Source organism: Equus asinus, chromosome 8 (genome assembly GCF_041296235.1).
Source record: "Equus asinus isolate D_3611 breed Donkey chromosome 8, EquAss-T2T_v2, whole genome shotgun sequence".
Lineage (NCBI taxonomy): Eukaryota > Metazoa > Chordata > Mammalia > Perissodactyla > Equidae > Equus > Equus asinus.
In genome coordinates, this window is record NC_091797.1 from 98724923 (window position 1) to 98752526 (window position 27604).

Sequence of the window (27604 nt, forward strand, 5' to 3'; positions counted from 1 at the left end):
CAGCGCTCCAGAGCCTCGCGGAGGGACCGCCCCCATCCTTCGCACCTCCTTCCGCACGCGCCGGGACACGCCTCCTCCGCGGGTGGGACGGCCTCTAGGCCTCGCGCCTTCGCCTCACGCCGGGTGAGTCCCGTCGTCCGTGGACGCGCTCGTGCTGGTCCCCGGCGCGGTTCTCTTGCCGTCTCTCTGTCCCTGCCCCGAAGAGTCGGGGCAGAACGAGAACCTGCAGGGGCGGTGAGGGAGGCCGGGGCGCGGCCGCCGGGCGGCAGTGGCGCGGGTCTGAGGGGAAGGGCCGCCCGCCGCAGCGCCGCCTCCGCCCCCTTAGACCCTCGCGGGGCGGGCTCCACAGCACGGGAGCCGCCGCCGGGCCCGCAAGGGGAGGGACGGGACGGGTGCCGCGTCCCAAGGGCAGCAGCTGCACCGCGTCTTCCAGGGCCTTTATCCCTGAGAACTCAGAACCCCGAGGGCCGGCCCCGCAGTCGGAGCCCGGGCCGCGCCCGTGTCGCTGGAGTGAAGGGTCCGGTGACCCGCGGGCCGCGGAGAGGACCCCGCGACGTGCTGGGGCCCGGGCAGGGCCGTGCGGGCGCCTTCCTCGGGGGGGCGCTGTGGACGGCGCGGGGCGGGCGGGCAGGCCGCGCGCGGGGAGCCCGGGGCCGTGCGAGCAGCCTCCCCGGGCAGCGGGGCGACAGGCCGAGCCGGCCCATCCTGGGTTCGCCGCTCGCCGGCCTCGCGGCCCCGGGAGAGGGGTGCAGATGCTTTGGGCTTCTGCGGCGGCGTCTGTGAAACAGGACTCCTGCTGCCTCCGGTGACATGAGATAAGATCAGCGCGGAGGGAGCCGGACGCAGGTGCTGCCGGCCGAATGCTCGAAATGCTTTGTGCAAGCCGCCGCCTCGCGCTTTGGGCCTTGCTGGGTGAATGTTAACCGACGGTGGCAGCGTGGGCTGGAGCGCCGTCTTCGAGAAAGGCGGGGTTTGAGGGCTTTTGTGTCCAGGCTCTGAGCCGAGGGCAGGAGGAGACCAGCGAGAGCTAGTGCGTCTCCTCCAGGACTTCAGGCGGGGACAGACTTGTCAGCACAGCAGATTTAAATAATTTGACGTGAAAAGAATCCAACGTGCTGCGGCGCTCAGAGGGGCGATTTCTGGCCGCTGAAAGGAAAGCAGCACCTCGTGTGACGCCTCTTCCACGAGAGGTCTCCGAGGGAGCTTGAGCCCCTCCTCAGGCCTGCTCGCGCCTGCTGCCTGGTGGCTCCTGTTCGAGTTGGTGGCCTCGCTGCCCACGCGTTCGCCAGGGCTTTGGGGGTCGTGCCCAGCTCCTGCGTGTTCTTTCTATCCCCGAACAATCGTGCATCAAGATCTGCTAAATTCATCTCCTGAACTTTGTTAAAACCCTTCCTGCTCCCACTCAGGCCTGCACTCGTGTCATCTTTTGCTTCACTTGTTGCCAGTCTTCTGACTTCTCTCTCTGCCTTCAATGTCTATCCTTGGTTGTCTTTCTAAAACTAATAACGTAGCATCCTTTGTACCCTCTCGTTCGATGTCTCCCTGCCTGGAGTGTTTTGTGAACTCCTCTTCCTCCTCCTCGTAGACACAGTGCAAATGTCACCTCCTCTGTAAAGCCTTCTCCAGTTGCCCTAGGAAAAGTTACAGTGTACTAACCGCTCGTGGAGACCTCTATTCGAGCATTTATCAAACACTATTGTGTAATTATTTCTGGGCTCTGGGCAGGAACTGGGTCTGATCTAATTTTGTATCCACGTGAGCTTTGGCACTCAGTAGATGCTGTTGAAGGAATTAATTCTGATGGAATCGAGGACACATTCATTAAGCTGGTGACATTTGAGCTGGACCTGGAAGCAGAAGTAGAAACTATTATTACTAGTTAAATTGCTTAATCCATCTTTCCCTATTGTTCGGTAACAGGTCGTTCACATTAGGTCATTATAAGCCAGGGTTTCACAAATATGAAACGCTAACCTGAGGATAAAAAAAAGGTTGTATTAAAATTTTTATATTTGCCCAATTTATTTTTCACTCTAAATAATAAGACACTTCACTAGATCCTTTTGTGGTAATCGTTAAAGAAGACTTTACGCTCTGCCCTAGTTTCTTTTTGAAATATCCAGGCAAACCTCGGAGGTTTAACTGCATGCAAACCTACTAGAGTGAAGGACTTGTCCTGGTTTTGAAGACCAGCTCTTTCTATGGCAACATGGTGCGGTTTACGGATATATAATCATTTGGTAAGTGAATGAAAACATGAACAGGAAGGATGGAATACCCCGCAACCTCAATATGGTAGTTGCCCCTGGAGAAGGAGGTAGGGGAATGAGGTAGAGGAACGGGGGGTCATCTGCTGATATATAATGTCATAATTCTCTTTTTAAAAAGATTCAAAGCATATGCTATTAACATTTTAAAAATCTGGGTGTTTATTATTCTGCTTTTCTTTACATTTGAAATATTTTATTAAAAATTATTTTATAGACAAGAGAGCCTTAGACGAGGAGTCAGGAAATCTGCAGTTTAATCTGGGGTCTACCGTTACCTCAGTTTTCCTTTTGTAAGAAAGGCAGGAGAGTGAAGGAGGCTAGAAAGACAGTCTATAGAGATGATCTAAGCCTTTCTTAAGTCTAATAAAATATGATTCTAATAATCTAGTCATATATAAATTCCTCTATTTACATGCTTGTGACAAAAGAGTTTCATTATAGAGGCTGGATTTATAGAAAGAGTTCATTTGTTAAAAATGTATTAGTGTCTGTTTTTAGGTGTTCCTTTTAAATTCACAATGTGCGTTAATTTTAGTCCTTAGGGAAGGTATTTAAGGGACTGTGGGCTCTGCTCATCAACATTTGAAGGACTAAAGTTTGATCCAAATATGACTAAATATGATCGTCATTGATGAGCAATCCTTGCAAGGGCCCCACCAAGGAGATCCCACCTCTTTTCTTTTCTCCTGTGAGCCAGAGGGGCTGCTTTGGCCCTCATTTAGCACTTTACTGCACACAAAAGCTTTTGCCTCTTTTTGTCCTGTTTGATCCTCCCGATAATACTGTGAACTATGGGGCAGAGGTTCTTGTTATTTGTCAGATTTCCAAGTTAAACATGACACTTACTGGAAATGAAAATACATTAGCCATATTTCACTTAGAGTCAAGGTGGAAAAGATCTGAGATGACCTGATTCCTAAGCAACTTTTTAAAGGCCCAATTTCTGGGTTAATTTGTCCCTACATGGTGTTCCTTAGCTCGGAAATCACAGTTCTTTCTTTGCTAGGGTTTATTTTATTGCTGTTATTCTTATGTAGACTTTGGAACAGAGCACCCAAGCTGACTGCAAATTGATTTTTTAGCAGAGCAGGGCCAGCCCAGCCAAAATGGTGACGTATGAAGTTTCTTTGTCTCCATTTTAGCAGCCTGAACTTTTTGTGCCTTGTTTTTGCTTTGGGTCTCTTGCTTCTCCCCTCATGACTAGCCCTGCCCAACCCTGCAAGGCCTCCTTTACTCCCAGCAAACTCTTGGAACCCGTCTTAATGCTAGCTGACAAACACCGCAGTGTACCAGTCAACTCCATTTTAGTCGGGGACTCTTAAAGATCCTACAGAAGGAACTTCTGATGGTGAAAGTGTCAGGCATGAGGAGAGGCCCTGAGAGAAATATTTAGATCAGGAGAGCGCAGCCCTCAGATGACATCATTCAATAGCCTCATTTTTTTCTGGAGTATGGCTTATCTGATGCATCTGATACATTCCTGTTGCTACTTATACGTTCCTTGTACAGGCTTTCATCATCTCCTAGATTACTTCAACCAACTCATAATCAGTCTTCCTGCCTCCCACCTTCAAATTCTCCCTCAGCCTTGGTTCCCAAGGTGATATGTTCTTCAGTGGCTCTCCATTCGTTTAAGCCGAAGTCCAAGGTGGTATGGCATAAGGCCCTCTGATTTGGCCTCATCTCATGCTGTAACTCTTCCCTGCCCCATATTTTGGGCTCCAGCATTGTGAAACCACTGCTAGGCACGCAAATACTCCACACTACTTCATGCCTCTGCCTTTGCTCATCTCCTTCTTCACCTAGACAATTCTTACCTAAGCCTTAAGATCCAATTCAAGTGTCTCCTCTTCAATAAAGCCTTTCCTGGCTCCTTCAGGCCTAAGTTCCCACTTCTGTATTGCCATAATATTAAATCTGTTAAATTTCTTGAAGATAGAGGTATGACATGTCTTTGAATCTTCAGCGCTTTGCATATGAATGGTACTCTATAAATGATTGCTGAACCAAATTGAACACTGTATCAGTATTTATAAATGTTTATAGTCACTTACTGGGTCCTTTTTACATATATTAACTCAATAGGTGCTTATTTAGCCTGCTTTTTAAAAAGACCACCCTTGGCTGTGGCAGATTCATAACCTTCTCCTTTCAATAAGACTCTCAGCTGTCTTTGCACCCTGGTCATCTAGGACACAAGTAGTCCAAGGCCTTGAGTGACTCCAACAACAGTAGATATTGGGGGAGGGAGCCCACCCTTGGGGGCTACTTCCTCTAGCACAGCCATATTTACTGGGAAGTTCTGGTTCAGTGTGTCATGGTTCATCCCTCTCTGATTGGCCTCCTCATCCATATTCTCTTGGGTTAGGAGTTTGGTGGGATCCTTGGCCGTAACATTCTTGAGTTATAGATAATACTTATCAGACCCCATTTTCAGAAATGTCCTAGCTTTAGGTAACAGACAGCTGCCTACTTGTATTTTGAGAAACAGTACAGTGTAATAGAAAGAACATTGAATTAGGTATATCAATAGTTCTAATCCTGGTTTTGCTATTAGGTAATTGCAGCCTTAGGTAAATTACTTGATACCTCTTCCTAATCTCTAAAGTTAAAGTATTGGGCTAATTTTCATAAATTCTATGATTGCTAGAGTTTGGTGTCTGTTAAGTGTTGTAATAACTGTTTTCATTGAGACCTTTTTTTTAATCTGGATGGCAGAGCAAGTAGAGCACGTGTTGCTTAAGACCTAGAGGAGAACTCCTTGGATGTTAGTGCCTTAAGGTCATGGATGGGCCACACTTATGTTGGAGTGCCATGGGTACAGTGGGAACTGTGCTGGACTGGGTATCCATGGACTCGGGGTTCAGACCAGGTTCTGCCACTTTTTAGCCATGTAACCATAGATAAGTCATGACCTTTCTGGGTCTCAGTTTCTTCCTCTATAAATGATAATAATACCCTGTTCACTTAGAATCGAATAAGCTAAGTTGAAATATCTTGAAAATCTATACGGTGTTATCTCAATATTATTTGTAATCGAGGAAAAGGTACTTGGATATAATATTCCCATGGGATGTCATAAATATACCATGGTTAATGTACTTATCTTTAAGGTGTTTTTCCAGTGGTAATAATGCATTGAATCATTTATACTCTTTCCACCAGGTCTTCTGGTGATAAATAGCGTATATTTGAAAGATGAGTAATTTTGAAGAAGGCTGCATTCTGAGGCCATGAAATAAAGCAAGGCTGACTAGCCTAAGCTGGAATCTAGTTCATGACTCATCACGAGTTGGTCTAATCATTTGGGCTAGCAAACTGAGCACAGGCTTGTGTATCATTAGGAATGTACAATCCCGGGTTGAATTTTTGGAACCCAAATTTCTTGAAATATCAGTGTGGTAAATAAACCTTCCTCTCTTTCTCCTTCTCCGCCTAAAACAATTGCATAGATATGCCATGGGCTTAGCAGCAATACGTGTGGCATTTAGGGGTATTCAATTGTCTGTAAGCTCAGTGTGAAGGAGCGGTGTGTTGTGGCTGCCAAAAAAGCTGATATGATCACACCTGAAATTTATCTAGCTCTGGGCTAGATAGGAGGCATATGGATCATCTTGACCGTGTCCAGAAAAGTGAGAGATGACGTTGGTGAGAACATTTAACAACAACAACATATAGCTGAAGGCACTGGGAACATCTATCCAGCAAAACAAAGCAAACAAACTCAGGAAGGATATTGTCACTTTATTCAGATATCTGAAGGGGGCCATGTATAAGTTTATATTTTCCATATGGCCCTAAGGAGAGGAGCCAGAGTCAGTGGATAGAAACTCAGGGAGACATATTTCAGCCCAAACCAGTTATTTCCAACAGGTGATCCAAAGGTGAAATATGCTGTCTCTGCAGGCAGCGAGTTCTCAGTCATTCCAAGTGTTCAAGTACAGTCCAGATGACCACTTGGTGGGAGTATTGTAGAAGAAAGTCAATCATCAGATGGGTAGTTGACCCAGATAGTCCATGGTTTGTGTATATTGCTTTAGCATGAAGCAAAAAACACTTAGGGATATCAAATCTAAAGAACCGTAAACTAACCATGGAACAATAAAAGATAGGCAGTTTGGTATCTGAAGAAGTGAAAGTCAAGAGGTGTGATCTTACTGAAGATCCAGGTGATGGGAAGGTTTTATTATTATTAATATTACTATTAGTAGTAGTGTATTTGTTTGGTTTGGTTGGTTTTAAAGGAAAAGGACCACTTTTATTGCTAGTGTGTGCAGACCTAGATTCTGGGACCTAATGGGAACAAGTTGTGGTCCCAGAATCAGAGGATGAAACAACTATCTTATGATTGTAAAGAGTAATTTCAACTTGTAAGTGGTTGTATCTGGGGCTCAATTAGAGGAAAAAACACTGTCTGGGGATTAAGAGATCAAGCAGGTACCCAGCTATACACAGCCTAAGGGGGACACAAGTATATGGAAAGAATTAGATGTTTGTTAAGCCAGGGCGAACAGACTTGTGTTCCGTACTTCACCATCTGTAGATACTGGCATCTCGAAATCCTTAACACTGAAGCAAAGCAGATTGTGTGCTCTGAGAGGCTGTACTGTGTGCCAGTGACCCTTAGTGGAGGTTCTCTGGCCCGCCAACAACCTTGCCGCGGCCAAGTCCTGCCCTTAATCCCAGAATATGAGTCCTATTTCAGATCTCAACCTTGCTGCTAGCCCTGCCAGAATGAATGCCCCAAATTGAATAACGAGTCTTCAAATCAAACAACTAGTCTGCCATGTTTGGGGCATTAAGTCTTCTTGCACTCCAGTTCAGTACAGTCACGAACCACATAGTGACGTTTCAGTCAATGACGGACCACGTAGACGGCATTGTTCCCATGAGATTAGTACCATATAGCCTAGATGGGCAGTAGGCTATACCATCTACGTTGGTGTAAGTGCACTCTTTGATGTTTGCACAACAATGAAATTGCCAACAATGCACTTCTCAGAACATATCCCTGTCGTTAAGCAACGCGTGTCAGTAATTGAAGCTGTGTATTGTTTCCTTAAACCAAGTCTCTCTCTGACATCCCACTACACCATCCCCTTTTCAACTTAGCACTGCCAAAGACTTGAATCTGCCTTTGAGTCTCACTGTGGTCACGGGGCCCGACAGCTCCTGCCGGACTCTAAAGCAGACTACTTCCTGGATGGCCACTGCTAAATCCCAGGGCCCTAGGGCTTCACCTTTGGGTCTCTGTGGGTGCCTCAGGTGTAGGCTTCCATTCTCTAAGAACCAGGCCCCCCTTCATCGTCAGGAGCCTTTCTTACAGTCCCACTTTTCTCCCTGATCAAGGGAGTTGGTTTGACCATGCCATCTACACCTGAGAAGCCAAACTGATACTGGCTTGTGCCCAGAGCAATCCGTAGAAAGCCATCTTCCATACTCAGCCTCTGCAGCCACTAGCCAATGAGCTTCCCAAATCTGGTACCGCTCATCCTGCTGGACTTCCAGGCCATGCTTCTGGGCTCCCCAATCCCATCTCTGTTAACTGAGTACTTTTGCTGTCTGGACTCTGAAGAGTTAGTGTCAGCAGTCAATGGCTGGCTGCACAGCTTGTCTCATAAGGATCTTAGAGCCATTAATATTTGTTCTCTTCATTGGTTGGTTTTATAAACGTGTTGAATGTGCCAGACACTGCCAGGCACTGGGGTCAAACATGAATAACTCAAATGGTGCTTGTTCTCATAATCATAATAATAGTTGCTCCTGCTACTTGAGCACCTGCTATGTGCCAGGCACTGTGCTAGGCCTATAAGTGACAGGCTTTGTAGGGGACTGGAGGTGTATTGTTGTAGGAGGAAAAGCTGGGTAGTTTGTATTACATACATAAGGCTCCAGACACAGCACATAGTTAGTGCTTAATAAACAGTAACTGTGTTTACGATGTTAGGTGATAACATTACCAAAAGTGCCACACAGGTCTGGAGGTGGGAGAAGACACATCTGAGCCAGAAGGATGTGTGGAGGACACAGGAAGGTCAATCCAAGAAGGAGAAGCAAGACTGCAAGCAAGAAAAGATGGCCGTGGAAGAGTAGCCAGTCTGTCTGGAACACCAGAGTAGATAAAGTGTTGCACTGTACCAGTGTCTGGGAAGATATCTGGAGAGTTCTAGAAACGTGTGTGCTAAGGAAAGACTAATCACGAAATCCTCGCCCATATTCACAGGAGAAAATGATTGCGTGAAGTTGTAAAAACCGGAAGGATAAGACAAGCCTGAAAATTATCCAATTAAAGGAAGGAAGATTGCAGACTGCTTAGTCACCTGAAGAGAGAGAGTAGACCTTACAAAATGAGAGGAGATGGTTACATCACTTAAGTGAACATTGATCAACGCGTTTGGCAGGGCAAGTGGAAATGTTTTTCTCTTAAATAATTCAAGCCTGCAGTCTTCCAACCCAGTTTAACATAGTATAAGCGACTGCTATATATAAATGTGTATAGTGTTCCAGTGGTGAATGAGTAGAATTTAAAGGAGGAATAAGTAAAACTTGCTGTCTGTATTGAACTAAGAGTGCCTGAAAAAAGATGATAAATGTACAATAGCCTTCAGTTGAACACATTATAGAAGAAGAAGAAAACTATTTGCTTGTTGACCTGGATTGTGACATACTTAAACCATGTAATAATTATATTACATATTACATAATCAGAGGGAGTCAGGCCTGATAATTTAAAGACATTTCTATTTCTAACATTCTGTATTTCTATAAGGTAGACTTAATTCAAGATCTATGACAAATTTTCAGGTCTGGTTGCTCATATTATCCTGAATTAATTGATTACAGAAAGTGGTGGGGAAACAAATGAAATTAAGACAGTATTCAACGTATGGCCATATGAGATAGGATTATATAGTAGTGATACTGTTTAATAGCTTTTCCATCCATTGGAAAGCAGTGTCCTTATTTTATCAGAAGCAGCACGATACAGTACCAAAATCATAAGTTTTTAAAGTCCTGGCTCTGATATGTATTAGTTTTGTGACCCTGAGCAAGATACTTAACTTTTCTGGACCTTCTTTTACTCTCCATTAGCATAAGATGATTGTACTTTCTCGTGTGGCTGCTTCAAGGATTACGTGAAAGGCAAGTCTGTGAAACAGGCCCTGCTCTCAGTGGGGGAACCCCTTCTCCACAGCGATGTTGCCACTCCTCAGAATATTTGGAAAGCCTCTCTTGAAGTTGCCTGCAGTCTGTGACACAGCCTCTGGAATACCCTTAGTTTCGGTGCTCAAAAAATCTCTCCCTTTTTTTTTGAGAGTAGATTTTATTTTGGAGAAAACCGTAGGAAGTCTTAACTCAGAGCTAAGTTAACGGGTGATCAGGTTAGAGATGTTAACAAATAAAGTGTGCTGGTAAAGTTTGGACTGTAGATTGACCCTGAAAGCAACTCCAACAGAGAAGTTCCAGAAGAGTGCTGAGCAAAACCAGCATTTTTCAGATCAGTTTTGGGTAGGTAGGTTCTTGCATGTTTAGACTTCAGCTTTGTTACATCATAGCCATGCCTCATTTCTGTGGAAAGGATGATGCAGAACAGAATTCATAATAGAGACTAGTGGAAAGTGAGGAGAAAATAAAACCATAGAAAATATGTAGAGGCCATCCTGCTGGTACAGAGCCTAATTAAAATACTTTAAAATTCTTTGTTTACATACTACTCAAGCCTGGGTGCTAACAATTTTAAAAGTCTCCTTTCTGAATCTTACTATATTAAGATTACATTCTCTCAGAGCAGAGCAGTCCTAATTTGTCTTCAACTCAGTATACCTTCAAATGAATTTTTCTTCTTCTTACTAACATCCTTCTTTCAGTTTCCCAGACTTAAAAATGTAAGTCTGATTCCTTTTCTTACATTAAACCTGTTACTATCATTTCTGCTTTAGAAATGTTTTGCATTTGGCCCCTTTTCGAGTCTTACTGCATCTACCATCATCACCTTCCTCACTGGATCTTACCTGATCACTGTATTAGCCAGGAGGCTGTTATTAGTTTAGAAGCTAATTTCTCTGATTTCAGTGTTTCTGTCTTCTGATAGAGCCTTTTAAGATTAGTACTGTTAGATTAATTTTCTTAAAATAACACTCCCATCTTGTATATATATTTGTTACAATGCCTAACATATTGACTTATAAGTAGCTGTCTGTGAGGTACTCATTTGTGTACCTGTCTCTTAGTTATCTATACCAGTATTGCTTAGAACAGGGCCTTGCACACAGCTGTGTAACCCTGAGCAAGTCACTTAATGACACTGTCCCTCCATTGTCCTCATCTGTAAAATGGGGATAATACTATCTATCTGAAAGTATTGCTGCATTAAAAGAATATGTATATGTGTATATCAAAATGTGCCTTTTGTATTAGGAGACTAACGACAAAGGCCTGAACTAAGGCACTGGAAATAGAAAGGGTGAATTCAGGAGATACTGTGGGAATAAAAATCAAAGGGATTTGTGCCACTCCAATACAGAACATGGAGTATAGAAGAGAGGCACGTTCCAGATGACCCAGGCTTCTTGCTTGAGCATTGACTTAATAGTCAAGACATTTGGGAAATAGGAGCCATGAGTGAAAAAGCAAACTTGCAGATTTAGATGCTCGTGGAAGCTCTAAAGAGAGTTCCCTATGAACTGTTGAAAATTCAGGTCTGGGGCCTGAGGATTGGAATTTGGACTAGAGAGAGAGAGGGTTGGAAATCTAAGCAAATAGTGGTTGTTGAATCCGCAGGAGTGGAAGAGACCATCCAGAGACCAGATGCAAAAAGATGAGAGACAGAAATGTTGAGAGAAGTTAGAGGAGACGCAGGAACAAGCAGGGCCCCGAGGTCAGAGTACTGGGCAGCGGTTAGCGCTGAAGTGGGGTCAGTTCACAAGTGCATATTGAATTCAGAGTTTGGGAGAGTCATGAAATGGGCTAAGCTAGTCCTGAGTAGGAGTTCAATCTATAGTGGCCGAAATGAGCTGAATAGGGAGCGGGAAGGATCAACCGTGAGGATAAGCTGAATATGCTCGGACCGACAGGAAGGAAAAAGAGCAGTTCACTGTTTGAGAATGAGACAGGGCTTTTTTAAAAATGAAGGTCTTTTGAACTTTGTTTTGTGAAAAAAGGGGAAGGAGCCAGAAGAGAGGGAGAAGGCGGTGTCTGTTGTGTGCTGGGTGGTCTACTAACCCCTTTGCACATTCTTTCATTCTATTCTCATGATCCTCTTGAAGTGGGGTCTCCTTCCACTTGACCTGTGAGGCTCAGCATGGTTAACTAACTTGCCCAGAGGGTGGTGAAATTTTGACTACAAAGACCAAACTCTTTCCACCTTACCCACCTCTTTATAATTTGTTGGTTCAGATATAGAAGCGGGGGGAAAGAATGGGGCTAAGTTCACTGTGTAGAGACTACCTGGAGAGCAGTAGGGACACCATCCCCATGACAGGAGGCAGGATATGAGGAAGAACCTGCACGGAGTAAGGCCTGGAAATGGACACACAGGAGCTGAGGGGATGTACTGAGCCTTAGTCGGTCATCTCCTAAGAGGGAGGGATGGGGAAGGGCAGCCTGAGGAGATCAACAAATGCTTATTGGATGATTGACAATTAGAAGTCATAGCTGAATAGCAGTCTTTAAAATGCTTTGGTAAAGGAAGGGAAACTTAGTTAAAAAATTTCAAAGATTTTGAAAAAAAGATTTTTTTTTTATCCTATCTATCTGAAACTGCTTTCACTTTCTTGGTATTTAAAAAAAGAAGGAGAAGGTGAAAAGGAGCTGAATTTAAAAAAAAAAAAAGCCTCTAAAAGGGGTAGGAAGAATTGGAGGATCAGTATATTGTAGAAAAACAATGTTGAAAGTATTTTTATGTTTATATAAATTTAAGTACCATTCCCTAAAGATTAAGGGATAAGGTATCAGAGAACTCCAGGTTCGTAAGATGGTGCAGAGAACCCGATTCCTTCTGAAACAGCAGACAGAGCAATGAACCCTGGAGTGAAGAGACCTGCCTCCAGTCCGGGCTCCATCACTAGGCGATTCCCATCATCTCACTAGGTCTGTTTTCTCAGCTGCAAAATCTGGGAGTTGAGGGGCTGGCCCTGTGGCCGAGTGGTTAAGTTCGTGCGCTCCGCTGCAGGCGGCCCAGTGTTTCGTTGGTTCGAATCCTGGGCGCGGACATGGCACTGCTCATCGAACCACGCTGGGGCAGCGTCCCATGTGCCGCGGCTGGGGGGACCCACAACGAAGAATGTACAACTATGTACCGGGGGGCTTTGGGGAGAAAAAGGAAAAAAATTAAAATCTTTAAAAAAAAAAAAAATCTGGGAGTTGATGTGTGATGTCTGAAGTGCCTTTGAGCTCAGAATATCTGTGCTGGTGTTTGGATACGGCATAACATGGTGGTGAAGAGCAGACTCTTGAGTCAGAATGCTTATGTTAAATCGCAGCACCTCACACCCAAGCTATGTGACTATGGGCAAGTTATTAGCCTCTCTGGGCCTCAGTTTCCTCATCTATAAACTAAGGATACTAATAGTAAGTGCCCTACTGGGTGGTTATGAAGATTCAATGAAAAAATCTATAGCAAGTACCTGACAACATAAGTACTAGATAAAATAAGCTATGGTAATTATAGATTATAGATGCTATTAATCTGATACTCTTTTGCCACTGCTGAGAGCACACAACTCTGCACCTACATCTAGTTGCAAGGAACAGAAGGTAGATGGAATTAACCAATTGGAGTTTGTCAGGTTCCCCTTTTGGGAAAGGAATGAAAGGAATCTTCAAAGATCTGAGTAGTCAGGACCTCTGGGTTATGATTCAGCCACAGTAAACTGTCACATTTTCCCACAGCTCAGTGGAAAGTCACTGAAGACTCATGAAGTCACCGTGAAAACAGTGCCACTCCTCCTTCAGTGTTTCCCTGCTAGGATGCACCACTGACTCTGGAGGTCTGACTCTGTTGGTGTCCCAGCAGGGAGAGGGTCTAAGCAGGCTTGGTAGTTTACCATCCGGAGTACTACGTGCCTGCAGTTGCTTCTGCTGTGCCCACGATACTGCAAGACTCAAGTCTGTGGGAGTTTGTTGTCAGCCCAACTGTGGGGCATCAAAGAAGAAGAGTTTGGAGTCCAGATTGTTTTACTAGGCAGGAACAATGATACAGTGACAGTCACAGGTCATTTCAGAATTCAGAATCTCCTGTCTCCATCCTTTATGCTGTTCCCTACCTTTCCCTGTGGGTACAGGTAAGATTATGGACGCCACCTCAAAAGTGGATACAGTATGCTCTTAGCAGTATCTATTTGAATATGTCTCCTCAGGCAAGGGAAACAAGAAAAAATAAACAAATGGAATTACATCAAACTAACAAGCTTCTGTACCGCAAAGGAAACCATGAACAAAACGAAAAGACAACCTAACGACTGGGAGAAGATATTTGCAAAGCATATATCCAATGAGGGGTTAATATCCAAAATATATAAAGAACCTGTAAAAGTCAACAACAAAAAAACCCAACAACCCAATCTAAAAATTAGCAGAGGATATAAACAGACATTTTTCCAAAGAAGATATACCGATAGCCAAAAGGCATATGAAAAAATGTTCAACATCCGCTAATTATTAGGGTAATGCAAATGAAAACCACAATGAGACATCACCTCACACCCACCAGAATGGCTATTACTAAAAAGACAAAAAATAACAAGTGTTGGAGAGGATGTAGAGAAAAGGGAACCCTTGTACGCTGCTGTTGGGAATGTGAATTGGTTCAGTCACCATGGAAAACAGTATGGAGATTTCTCAAAAAATTAAAAATAGAACTACCATACGATTCAGCGATTTCACTCTGGGTAGTTATCCAAAGAATACAAAAACACTAATTCGAAAAGGTTTATGCACCTCTATGTTCATTGCAGCATTATTCACAATAGCCAAGGTATGGAAGTAACCTAAGTGCCCACTGACAGATGAGTGGATAAAGAAGATTTGGTATATATATATATATACACGATGGAATACTGCCCAGCCATAAAAAAAGACGAAATCTTGCCATTTGTAATATGTGTGGACTTTGAGGGTATTATGCTAAGTGAAATGTCAGAGAAAAACAAGTACTGTATGATTTCACTCCAATGTAGAAGAAGAACAAACACATAGATAAGGAGAACAGATTGGTGGCTACCAGAGGGTAAGAGGGTGGTAGATGTAGTCTATACAGAAGGTTAAATATAATGATGTAGGCCTGAAATTTATATGTTATCAACCAGTGTTACCTCAATGAAAAAAATCAACACTGTCAATATCCAGACAAATAGACACATGTGCATAGGATTGCATACCATCATGACAAAAAAAAGTTTGGGAAATTAAAAAAACAAATAATCTACTCCAAGGTACTTAAATGGCAAATGATACATATTTTTTAGGTGGAGAAATTGAGGCCCAGAAATGGTAATTGACCTGGCCAAGTTCATATAAGTGCTCATTAACAGAAGTCAAGCCCAGAATGCTGACTTCTCTGAATCCTGCTCCATATTGACTCTGTTAAGCTAGTAAACATTTCCTTTTAAAACACATATTCCCAAAGGAGGGGTCAGGATGAGTGGGGGGAATGAGACCTCAATGAAGAAAGAATAGGGCTGAAGGGAGGTTAGAACCCAGGCCAGGAGAGGGCTGCCTGAAGGCAGAAGGCCCAGGGAAGCAGCATGTGCCTGGTGTGGGCAGGGAGTGGAGGTGCCACGGGTGAGAAAAGGGCACAGAGAGTTGAGAGACCACCAACACACGCTTGGCCTACTTGAAAATCTCACCAGCCAAACAGATCCAAACGCCGCTCCAGATCTTATTATTTCTACAGCTGTAATTTATCTTATTTCTACTGCTGCTTATCTTTCCTCCAGGAGATTCCTTGGAATGAAACCAGTGGGAGATCAGGGTTTGGGAGAGTCTCATCAGAGCAGATGCGACAGCAGCAGCCAGAAAGCTTGTTGCCTTTGGCCGAGAGCACCATCCTGGATCTTGTGAGTAACGCCAGCAGGCTTAGCCTTCAGCCCGAGGGCAGTTGGCCTGCTTCTCTGGAGAAGGACCTCATGTACTCCCACATCTTCCCTCCCTTCTTGCTGATGTTGAAAATCACATTGTCAGAGAGCTCTTCAGCTTAAAACCATGGTGCCTGTTAGCAGCCCCAGGAGAATGGCTTCTTAGTACTTTTGGTCCCTTGGTATATGTGGAAGTACACTGCATGGAGGTCGGGAGGCCTGGATTCTGGTTCTTTCTTGCGTGTGTGTGTGTGTGTGTGTGTGTGTGTGTGTGAGGAAGACTGGCCCTGAGCTAACATCTGCCGCTGGTCTTCCTCTTTTTGCTTGAGGAAGATTGTCGCTGAGCTGACATGTGTACCAATCTTCCTCCATTTTATGTGGGACACCACCACAGCATGGCTTGATGAGTGGTGCCAGGTCCGCACCCAGGATCTGAACCTGTGAACCCCAGGCTGCCAAAGCAGAGCCCACGAACTTAACCACTATTCCACCAGGCCAGCCCTTGGGTTCCGGTTCTTACCTAACCACTAATTTTCCTTGGGACCTGAGACAAATTGTTCCTTCCTAGGCCATGGTTTCCTCAGCTGTAAGGTTGTTTATAACAACAGTAGCTTCCATTTGTGAAATCTTCACTACTATGTACCAGACATAAGCTCATTGAATTCTTTCAATAGTCCTATGAGATAGGTACTGTTATTGTCTCATTTTACAGATAAGGAAACTGAGGCTTAGAAGTCTCACACCCTAACCACCCTATTTAAATTGCCAACCTGTACCCCTGGCCCACACTCCTTTCTCTGCTTTATTTTAGCCATTGCATTTATTACCACCTGAAATACCACATATTTTACTTTTTGTTTGCTCTCTCCTCCTACGAGACTGTAAGCTCCATTAGGGGATGGGTTTTGTCTTGTCGTTGTTCATTTGCTGTGTCCTTGGGGCCTAGAATAATGCTGGTATACAGTAGGCTCTCAAATACTGTTGAATGAAAAATGAATGAATGAATCCTAGTAGGCATATAAATTGGTATAGACTCTGGAGAAGTCAATTTAGCATTGTTAATATTTAACATGGATTACCCTTTGACCCTGCAACACCAGAACTAGGAATTTATCCTATAGATGATGTATTTATTCATGTGCCTAAAAGCATACGTACAAGGATGTTTACTGCAATACTGTTTGCTATAGAAAAATATTGGAAGCCATCAAAATGTTCATCCATAAGGGAACTCATTAAATAAATTGTGATAGGTGCCCACAATAGAAATCTATGCAGGAGCAGAAAAGAATGAAATAGATCTACATATGCTGATATGCAACAACATGAGATATTTTAGTAAGGGAAATAAAGCAGAGTCCAGAACAGAATGTCACTTCTTCCAATTATATTTAAAAAAAAGATATATGATTAAAATATACTTGTTTATGGGCCAGCCCCGGTGGCCTAGTGGTTAAGTTCAGTGCGCTCCACCTCGGCAGCCTGGGTTCAGTTCCTGGGTGTAGATCTACACCACTCTGTTAGCAGCCATGCTGTGCTGGTGGCCCACATACTAAAAAATAGAGGAAGAGTGGCACAGATGTTAGCTTAGGGCAAATCTTCCTCAGCAAAAAAAAAAAAAAAATATATATATATATACACACACACACACACACACACACACACACACACACACACACACACAGAGTTGTTTATGCCTGGACTGTTTCCAGAGGAAGAGACAAGAAAGTAGTTGCCTCTGGGGAGGGCACCAAAGGTTCTGGGTTGGGATGGAGAATATATTCTTATAGTATACTCTTTTTTCTTTCTTAGCAGTTTTATTGAGCTACAATTCACATGCCATAAAATGCACCCGTTTAAAGTGTACAGTTCAGTGAGTTTTGCTATATTAACTTTTTTAAATTGTGGTAAAATATATATAACATAAAATTCGACTTTTTAAGTTTACAATTCAGCAGCATTAATTACACTCACAATGTCGTGCAACCATCACCACTATCTATTTCCAAGACATTTTTATCCCTCAAACAGAAACTCTGTAACCATTCTAGTATGGTCTTTTGTAGTATTTGATTTTTTAAAATCATGTGCATGTATTACTTTTTTATTCTGAAAACTAATTTTAAAAAAAGGTAAATCAGGTTTAGAAAATTTAATAACTTGTCTAAGATCTTACAGCTCATACTCCATGGCAGCAACCACCAGTTTTATTATGAAATAATAAAAATTCTTACAAAGAATCAAATTGTAACGATCTTTCTGGGTGCTGTGAGGGATGTTGGGTATCATCTACCCTTTCGTTTTACAAATGAGATAACAGATTCACAGAAGTGCAAGGGCCACCCCATGTCGAGAAGCTTCTCAGTGGCAGGCCTCCCACTCCAGGGACAGTGTTCAGAATAAGTCACAGAAGAGGTCTCTTGCTCCTTGACAAAAAATGGGGCTTGTATCGCTCCTTGTATCCCCAAAAGAGGATCTAGGAGTTCTCACTGTAGATCTTTCTTGTATGTCCTATGTAGCTGTGCTGTCTGGTAGTAGGGAATGGGGCCATTGCTCCCTGATAGCAGTGTTTCTGTTTGTCTAAAACTGCAGCAAACCTTCAGGACCTATCTCAATTTCTACTTCTAAGCATATGTCTCTGATTGCCCTAGCACATCCAAATGCCCACTTGATTATTTTTGTTTTTTAAGATTGGCCCTGAACTAACATCTGTTGCCAATCTCTTTTTTTATTTCTTCTCCCCAAAGCCCCCCAGTACATAGTTGCATATTCCAGTTGCAGGTCCTTCTGGCTCTGCTGTGTGGGACACCACCTCAGCATGGCATCACGAGTGGTGCTAACTCCACACCCAGGATCCAAACCAGCAAAACCCTGGGCCGAGGAAGCAGAGTGCGTGAACTTAACCACTTGGCCACAGGGCCGGCCCCTCCCACTTGATTCTTAACTCTCATAAACATTATTATTTAAAACACATAATTAGCAATCAGAGAATGGTATGAGACATTTTATAGCTATGTCAGTTTGTGAGTCCATGCTGTCCACTAGTGTGATCTCCAGGAAGACAGGAATTGGGTGGTTGATACCCTGTAGAAGGTACTCAATAGATGGCTGATGGTCGATTGGGTTAATTGAGCTGTGCTGTTCTGACAAAAGCTATGGTATGAGATGTGAGTTCTTCAAAGGGTTTCTCTGTGCCTTCCAGCAGAGATGCCTACTAGATCACAGAACACTGGAATTGATGGAGGTGGTAAGTAGCCCTCAGTCACTGAGAATCAAGTATGATCTTTCCTTTGTCGCACTTATCTGGGCATTAATGACACTATCATTTATGTGATTGATTACAGTTCCTCTTTCCTCCTCCCTCCCACCCTCAAAAGACGGGAAATTCCATGAGAACATAGACCACGTCTGTCTTGACTCACCATCATATCTCCAGCCTGGTACATAGTGACTGCTCAAGAAATGTTTGTTGAAGGAATGGATGAAGGAGTATATCACCTTGTTTGATAGATGAGGAGGCAGAGGCCCAAAGAGGTTGGGCTTCTTAGTGACAAAGCTGGGACAAGGAGTCAGGTCTCTGGTTCGCAGGCCAGCCAGCATTCTTTCTATTTTCCTTTGTGTTCTCTCAATATTGGAGTTGGAAAGACTTGGAGTCTAGTCCAATTCTTTCATTTTACAAATGGGAAACTGAGGCCCAGAGAGGGGAAGGACTCACCCAAGGCCACAAGAGAAGGTACTGGCAGAGCCAGGCCTAGAATCCGGGTCTCCTGACCCCCAAACTAATGTTTTTTCTTTGCGAAGGCATAGAAAAAACAAAGCTGGACGGGCTGATTGCCAAGCCCCTGCACGAGGTCACATAGCCGAGCAGCTCTCAGAGTTCCTTGTCTATTCTTAGCCTGAACTTTTAATGACTCTGGTCTTCAGCAGCCTTTTTCCTTTGCATTTGGCCTTTTGTATATATGTGGTGTGTGTTTAAAATAAATGGTGCTACGTGTGGGAAGTGGGCTTCAGCCCAGTCCTGCTCAGAGGCCCTGAAAAGAGTAAACATGAGAGAGGGGCCCTGAGAAAACAATTGGCTTCCCTCCTCTGAGGTGACCTCAGTGCCCTAGAGCCGCCCTCTGTGTTGCCTCTCACAACTGCCAACACAAGTCTAAGCTCCTCACACAGTAAGAAGGAAATCACCAGAAAGAATTTACAAGGAGGATTGGCTGGTGGTATTGGCCTCTGATGCCTCACTTTGATGAAGACCAAGCATTAGCTCTTCCAAGCTAAGTCCCTCTTCTGACTACTTCAGTTTTCCACCTACGAGTCATTTGTAAGTCACCAAACATGAACTAAAAGCCCCTTTCTGATACAAAATTCAGTCTCACAGAACGTCTTTCTCTCCTTTGCCAAATACTTGCTCTGAGCAGGGACACACAAGAAACTTAAGCAGCTACTGACCTTGGGTTACTTGGAAAGGACCAGAAACACAGAGGATAGAAGGTAACTAATGTTACAAAAGTGCCAAATGACCAGTGAGAAGAACAGGTCTCCATCAAGTTCAAAGGAGGCAGAGGTTACTCTGGATGAGGCTAGGTCAAAGAAAATCCCGGGGAGCAGCTTGAACCACGTCTTGTGTATTAGTTATCTACTGCTGCGTGACAAACCACCCCACTTTGCGTATTGATTGTCTATTGCTGCATAACAAATTACCTCAAAACTTAGTGGCTTAAAACAGTAAACATTTAAGATCCCACCGCTTCTATAGGTCAAGAATCTGGGTGCAGTTTAGCTGGATGCCTCTGGCTCAAAGTCTCTCATGAGGTTGCAGTCAAGCTCCCAACCTAAAGGCCCAGTGGGGAGAAGAGGGGACTCCAATTTAATAAGCTCACTGAAGTGGTCCTTGTCAGGCCTCAGTCCCTCATGACACACACCTCTCCACAGGGCTGCTTCAAGACTTGGTGCTGGCTTCCCCCAGAGTGAGAGATTCAAGAGAGAGGAGAGTGACTAAAATGGAAGCCACAGTCCTTTTGTAACCTAATCTCAGAAGTGATATCCCATCACTTCTGCTGATTCTTTTCATGAGAAGCACGTCACTAGGTTCTGCCCACATACAAGGGTGTGAGTACCAAGAGGCAGAGGTCACTGGGGACCATCTTAGGGGCCACCTACCATACCTTGCTGGAGTGATGGGATTTAAATAAGGTATAGAAAGCCTTCCAGGTAAGGAATAAGAGTGAAGGCACAGAGGGCAGAAAAGTTGACTGGGATGATTTGGGTGGGGCGGGGCATTTGAGTCGGAGTGTAGAAGGAAACTGGAGAGGTTGACTGGGCTCAGGTTGAACAGGACTTTCAAACGCCAAGCCAAAGGGTTTTATTTTTATCCTCAGGCTCTTGCCTATATTCCCCCACTCAACTGTAAGCTCTCTAAGTACAGGAACTATGTCTATTTTATTCTTCTTATATCTCTAAGACTTATAGTAGTAGTTGGCATATAGTAGGTGATCAAGAAAATTTGTTGAATGAATAACCTATGAAGTTAATGTGTAAGGAGTAGTGCAGAGTTGCCAGAGTTGTCTTTTTAATTTTGACAGAATTCAACCCCAAAAGAAGCCCACATAGTTACTTTTGGAGCTCCCAACCAAGATTTCGATATTGTCCCCTATTTCTAAGGTATCATTATTCAAATCACCCAGCACCTAACAAAGAGGAAAGCTGAGCTTTAATCATGAGCCCACATCCTTCCCTTGGGCTAAAAGCTCTTTAAACACCTTATCTTTCTATCGAGCCTCAGAATCTTGGTAGACAGGCAAATAAAAGACCAACTTGGTATCCAAGAGCAGACAAAACTGGTTTCCACTCACTCGGCAATTCAGGAGCGTAGCCCACAATAGACCAGGCACGCTCCTAACACCTGGTCCTGACCATTGGCCACCGCCTCTTCCCTTTGCCGGCTGGCCAGAATGCCTCCCAAACCATCCATGTGCATTACCCTTCCGGATGGAGGGAGAATCTGTGCCGGGGAAAGGAGCAAAGGAGGCAAAACTGTCAGGTGGGTATATCAGTGTGATTGAGCTGCCGTGATAAAAGACCACACACTGGGGGCCTTAAACAACAGAAATGTATTTCTCACAAGTCTGGAGGCCAACAGCAAAGAGCCAGCAGGTGTGGTTTATCCTGAGGCCTCTCTCCTTGACTTGCAGGTGGCCCTCATTTTGCTGTGTCCTCCCATGGCCTTTTCTCTGTGTGTCACATCCCCGGGGTCTCTTCCTCATAAGGACACCAGTCCTGTTGGATTAGGGCTCCACCCTTACGACCTCATTTAACCTTAGTCACCTCTTTAAAGGCCCTATCTCCAAATACAGTCACATTGAGGGTTAGGGCCCCATCATAAGAATTTGGGGGCTGGGGGACAATTCAGTCCATAACAGTGGGCAAGGTTTATCATACATGTGCTTCTTGTCCCCTCAGCCATGCTCTTCTAAAGGAATGATAATCTCCCATTTGTAGAGACGGCGATTGATAATTCTTAAAAATTCCTCACATCCACCATCTCACATGACATCACAGTAGCCTCTAAATTAGCAGAGGTGGTGTTGCTATCTCTCGTCTACAGATGAGGAAGCCAACCAGGAGGGTTCACAGGCTCTCCCAGCCACAAAGTCTGGTTTCTGGCTCCTGGGCCAGCCCTCTCTGTGCTCTGCTTTGGCGTTATCTGCTCTTGACCATTCAGGACCAGCCCCTGCGGCGCCCCCACCTAGATTCTAACTACCCACTTCTTCCTCCTGCCCTCCTCCATCAAAACTTAGCCACCCTTTAAGGTCCTTCCTTTTGATTTTCAAAGTGACGACAATCTGGCTGAAAAAACTGTCAATAATCCACGTTGATTTGTTAGTGAGTCGGAGATTACTCAGGAGGGATCCCGGCCAGATTAACAATCTATGATATTTTATAGCTTGCAAAATATTTTCTTCACCTTCCACATCTAACTGACTTTCATGCAAACAAAAAAATCTGTGAAGTGGATGCTATTATTATCCCTGCTTTTTAGAAAAAGAAAGAGACTCAGAGATGAGATGGTCCCGAATCACCTAGGTAAGTGGCAGAGGTGGGACTCGAACCCAATACTGTGTGCTCTTTTTACTGTACCTTGCTCCACCGCCAAACTTTACCAGTTAGTTCAGAATAGCATTTTGTTACACTGACGTTTGCCTCTAAATGTTCAAAGACGTGGCCCCTCCGCGTCCCAGTCCAGTCTGTCCTGACCCGCCCTCTGTTGAGCTCCCACAGGGATGGAACTTGAATCCCAGCTCCTTTCCTGCTCACCTGGGGGGACCACAAACACAGTTCTTCCTCCTTGCTAGGCTTTTGTTTCTTCATCTGTGATTAATTACATTGACTGGGGTCATTTTCCCGCTTTAAGAGTCTGGTAAACTGATTGTCTTTATCTTCCATTTCATTCATTCAACAAACAGTTATTGAACACCTGCTATGGGCCAGGCACTGTGCTAGCTACTTCTTTTTTCATTTCTTTTTAATACAAACTTGGATGTTTGGGTGTGTCCTGTTAACATAAAACAACAAAACAGAAGAGAAAACCCAAAAGAATGAAAAATAAGAGAGAAAGAAGGAAAAAAACTCCTGCAATAGCTTCTCCCTCCCCCTCACCATGTGAATTTGCACACCAGGGGACCACTGCAGCATTACAGAATGCAATATACAATCCACAAGGGACAAGACAGACGTGGTTCCTGCCCTTGGGGAGTTTGCTTTCTCACAGGCCAGGAATGGCCCCGTGAAAGCAAGTCTTTTACAGAAGAGAAAAGTGAGCCATGAGGGTGAGTGACTTACCCAGGGTCACAAAGCAAGAAGTGTCAGAAAGGGGATTTGGGAAGCTGGGTCTTTTCATTCCTAATTCGGGGTGTTTTTCTTGCGCATTCTACCTTATATTGTGAATTCTCCTGAAACACGGTTTGCCTCAGCTTGCTGATTAAACTGTGGCCTCTCCATGAGTGTCTGCGCCCGAGATCTGGCTCCGTGCTGTGCTGCTGCTGCTGATGGTAGCTGACGCTAGGACTCACGCTCAGAAACCATCCTCTTGGAGTCTCCGTTTCAACATCTTGAAGCAGAAACTCTCTAGTTTCCACTGAAATTTAAGATGCAAGAGTACAAGGATAAAAATCTTACACTCGGTGTGAGCCAACCCATAAGCAGCTGTGCTCTGCTAAGCAGGACCTCCTTGTTTTTTTCATGCTGCCAGGGCCAGAGTCGGCTGCTATCAGATCGCATGTTTTTCTGTTCCACTCACTACATTTCTACTCCTTGCTCTTCTCCAAATTAGGACCTCAAGCAGCTAGCTATGGACATAGGCCCTCCCCACTCGGTATTCTATAGACATTTGCTCACAAAACTGTCACCACTTCTTTTTTTTTTCTGCTTTATCTCCCCAAACCCCCCCTGTACACAGTTGTGTATCTTAGTTGCTGGTCCTTCTAGTTGTGGGATGTCACCACTTTTTGAGTCTGGTTTCTCAAGGTGAGACGCTAAGACTTAGGCTAAGTAACTTACAGAGGTGGCAGTAAGCGCAGGTGTGGTTACTTCCCAAATGGAAGCGCCTTCATACGTGTGTTTTGCATGACCCGCAGCAGTTCAGAAAACCCGGCCCCACCAGGTTAGCGCCTGTATGTGCAACTGCACCGTAGGCCCTCAATAAATGTTAATTTCATCACCCCTTTACCACACATTTTTTTTTATCATTATTTTACATTTTATCAAAGTTACACAGGCACATAATTTAAAAGTCAGCTAGTTTGGGGCTGGCCCCGCAGCCGAGTGGTTAAGTTTGCGTGCTGTGCTTTGGCAGCCCAGGGTTTCACTGGTTGGAATCCTGGGCGTGGACCTAGCACCACTCATCAAGCCTTGCTGAGGCGGCGTGCCACGTGCCACAACTAGAAGGACCCACAACTAAAAATATACAACTGTACTGAGCAACTTTAGGGAGAAGAAGGAAAAATAAATAAAATGAATAAAATCTTAAAAAAAAAAGTCAGCTAGTTCTACAAGGTTTATTAAGACAAAGAGCAGGCCTCAGCCTCCTTCCACCCACTCCCCCCACTTCCCCTTCTCTAGAGGGACCATTTTCAACGTGTTCAACCAATTCTTTTACCTGTCTATAAATAACATGTTTGTATTCCTACTTCCTGATTTTTCAATCCAGGCATTATCTGTTGCTTCTGACCATGGGAGATGAGGATTCAGCTCCCTTTCCTCCACTCGTCCCTCAGCACACATACACACTTCCCATGCCCCCTCTTCCCAACAGAGTCATAGTGTAATTTTTGGCAGATCTAAAATTAGTGTGCTTGTTATTGTGACAATTTAAACGCCACTCACAGCTAACCCGTATAGTCAACTATGATTGCTTTTCCTTTCCAACATATCTTTTTGTTTTGATTATCTTGTTTTCTCATACACTTAAGTTTCTAAGATCTTATCCCTAATTAACCATAAACTCTATCAATTATCTAGATCTCCTCCCAATATGTTGGCACCTTCTCGCCTGCTCTGGGGGCACCGCCACACAGCTGCCACCCTGGAACCTCCCTTTACCATGATCCGGGGAATTCCCTTGCCTCTTTCCTGTGTCTTCTCATTTCTTGCTTTCTTCCCTGTTTTTGATGACATACATTCTCCAGGAGCTTCCCGAGAGTTCATGAGAGGGAAATATTTTGAAAGCTTGCATGTCTGAAAATGTCCAACCCTTGATTGATGAAGTGTGGAATTCTAGATAAGAAGTCACTTTGTCTCAGAACTTTGATAGCGTGGCTCCATTGTCTTCAAGCTTCCAGGGCTGCTGTTAAGGCCAGAGCCTTCTTTGTGTGTGACCTTGTAGGATTCCTTTGTCCCCAGTGTTAAGAAGTTTCACAGTGATATACCTATTGTGTTGGTCCCTTGGTGGCCCTTTCAATCTGAAACTCATGCCCTTTGATTCTGGAGTGTTTTCTTGAATATTTTATATTCTTTGTGTGTTTCTAAAACCCCTGAGATTCAGCGATTGGGGTGAATTTCTCATCTGTTCTTTCCTAGTCTCTATCTTTGTCTTTCTACTTTCTGGGAAATTTCCTCAATCTATCTTCCAATACTTCCATTAAGTTTTTCATATCTAATGTCATGTTTTTTTCTTTCCAAGAGCTCCCATTGTAGACTTTGCCTTTGGAAAAAAAAATCCCTTTGAGTGGAGTTTTAGATATAGTGAAGTTAGATGCACGTGTTTAATCTACTATTTTTATCCAGTATCTCTGTATACACTGGTTATTTAATAATTCCTACCTTATGTTTGTGTCAAATCCTTTAAGTTTTCATAACGGTTTCCTATCAGTTAACATATTTGACCCCTACAACCTAGACTGTGATATCTGGCTAGGACCTCGGGATCATCTAGCTCATCCCTATCAATGTACAGAGAGAAAACCCAATTCTCAGAGAGGTGACGTGTCATCTCAGAAAACAAAGACGTGTGAGATGCATTATTTGGCAAGCACACAGTACCCACGTAGTATTTTTTTTAAACTCTCTTCCAAAAGTGTTAGTGAGGTGTAACTGACATACAATAAATAAACTGCACGTATTTAAAGTGTATGATTTGATAAGTTTTGACGTATACATATGTTTCTGAAACTATCATCATAATCAAGACATTGACCACCCCCTAAATTTCCCCATGCCCCTTTTTTACTCCTCCCTCTGCCAACCCTGCCCAGGCAGCCACTGATCTCTTTTTGTCTCGAGAGATTAGTTGGCACTTGCTATATATGAATGGAATCATGGAGTGTGATCCTTGTTTTCGTCTGGCTTGTTTTACCTGCGGTTTTTCTGGTACTTTGGAGGCCATACCTAACTGGCCAGGTGGAAAGGCTTCACCAGCTCTACCTCCCTCTACATCCTTCCTCTTCTCCATGCTTCCCATCTTCCCTCCTCCTGCCCCCGGGGCTGCCGCCTGCACTGTTCTACTCTTGCCTCTCCAGCTGAGCCTGCCCTCAGGAAAGGACTGCAGTGACTGACACGATTTTACATGTGTGATTTGTGCGATTGTACCGAAGCGAAGGCATAACTCACGTTCGGCTAGTGCCAAAGAAATAAAGCCTAATGATGGATTTCCAAGCATGAGCAAATAAGTTTGGAGACCTGGACAAGGGCTTCCCCTAAACCTCTGAAAGTACACCCTGAGGAACAGAGTCCTCATGTCAGGATGACCGTGCCTGCAGACAGGCAGCGTGGACTGAGTCCCCTCCCGTCCCATTCAGAATTTTGATTTCCGGAAATGTCAGCCATTTAGGGGCTAAGAAAAGAACTTATGTCTTGCTGGCCTTCCTTTCTTTTGATCTGTTTGACAGAGAAAACAACCCGGTGTGGATACAACGTCACTCAGGAGGGCAGGGCCTCCCATGTTTAGTCTTTACGTCGCTGGTCCGGGTGAGAGGAGGACCACCAGAGGTGGCCTTGGGCAGTCTTACCCACGTCCAAGCTGGCAGTGGCTCGAGGATCGCAGGCAGGAGCACCCAGACTACCAGCCTGGCTCCAGAGATGTCACGCCTGTCTCACTTTTCTTACTCATTCTCACATTTAATCTTTAATTCTTCATTAATTAGTTCATATTTCATTCTTAACAGCACTGTGAAGCAAGAGAACAGGAAATAGTTCTCCTGCTCAACTTCAACGCCTTTCTCAGCGAGAGCCCTATCCGTCGGCCACCTGGCCGCCCAGACCAGGGTGCACCGCGGTAGGAAAGCTCCGGGCTGCAGCAGAGGAGTCAGGGCAGGGAGCAGAGTCCCCTGTGCAAACACTACACCCTTGCAGCCGCCGTTGTTCCTCCCTTCACAGTCTTATGTGACCATCCCTGGGTTTACCATCACTCCCCAGGGGCCCGTTTGAAAATGTGCAGAGGCTGGGAGGGGAGGGCAAAGGCAATGTTCCCCAACAGTCTGTGGGAAGGGACCCAGCAGACATTTTCCTTGTGAGCAGGGGGCTGAGCTCAGCTCAAAGCTCTGGTTAAGGAGGAAGACATGCAGGCAGTCCCTTTGGCTCGGTTCAGCATTTGTGGAGTACGGAGTCTCTGCCAAGATGGGCCCAGGCACAGTTTCCAACCTCGGGGTCCTCGTAGGTCTCAAATAGCAGGAAACCTAACAGTGGTTGGTAGAGGGGGAGGAGGTTGTATAGAACCCCCCCTCAGTAACCCAGGAAAGACGCAGTGAAAGCTAAACCAGGAGAAGGGACACGGAA

The 27604-nt window shown here is 44.4% G+C and overlaps 1 long non-coding RNA gene across 1 annotated transcript; it reads left to right on the top strand.

Moving 5' to 3' along the window:
* Positions 1-27604, top strand: LOC139045960 (uncharacterized). The gene is made up of 2 exons (XR_011505502.1): positions 1-123; positions 15206-27604. It is a non-coding gene; the product is annotated as an uncharacterized lncRNA (long non-coding RNA).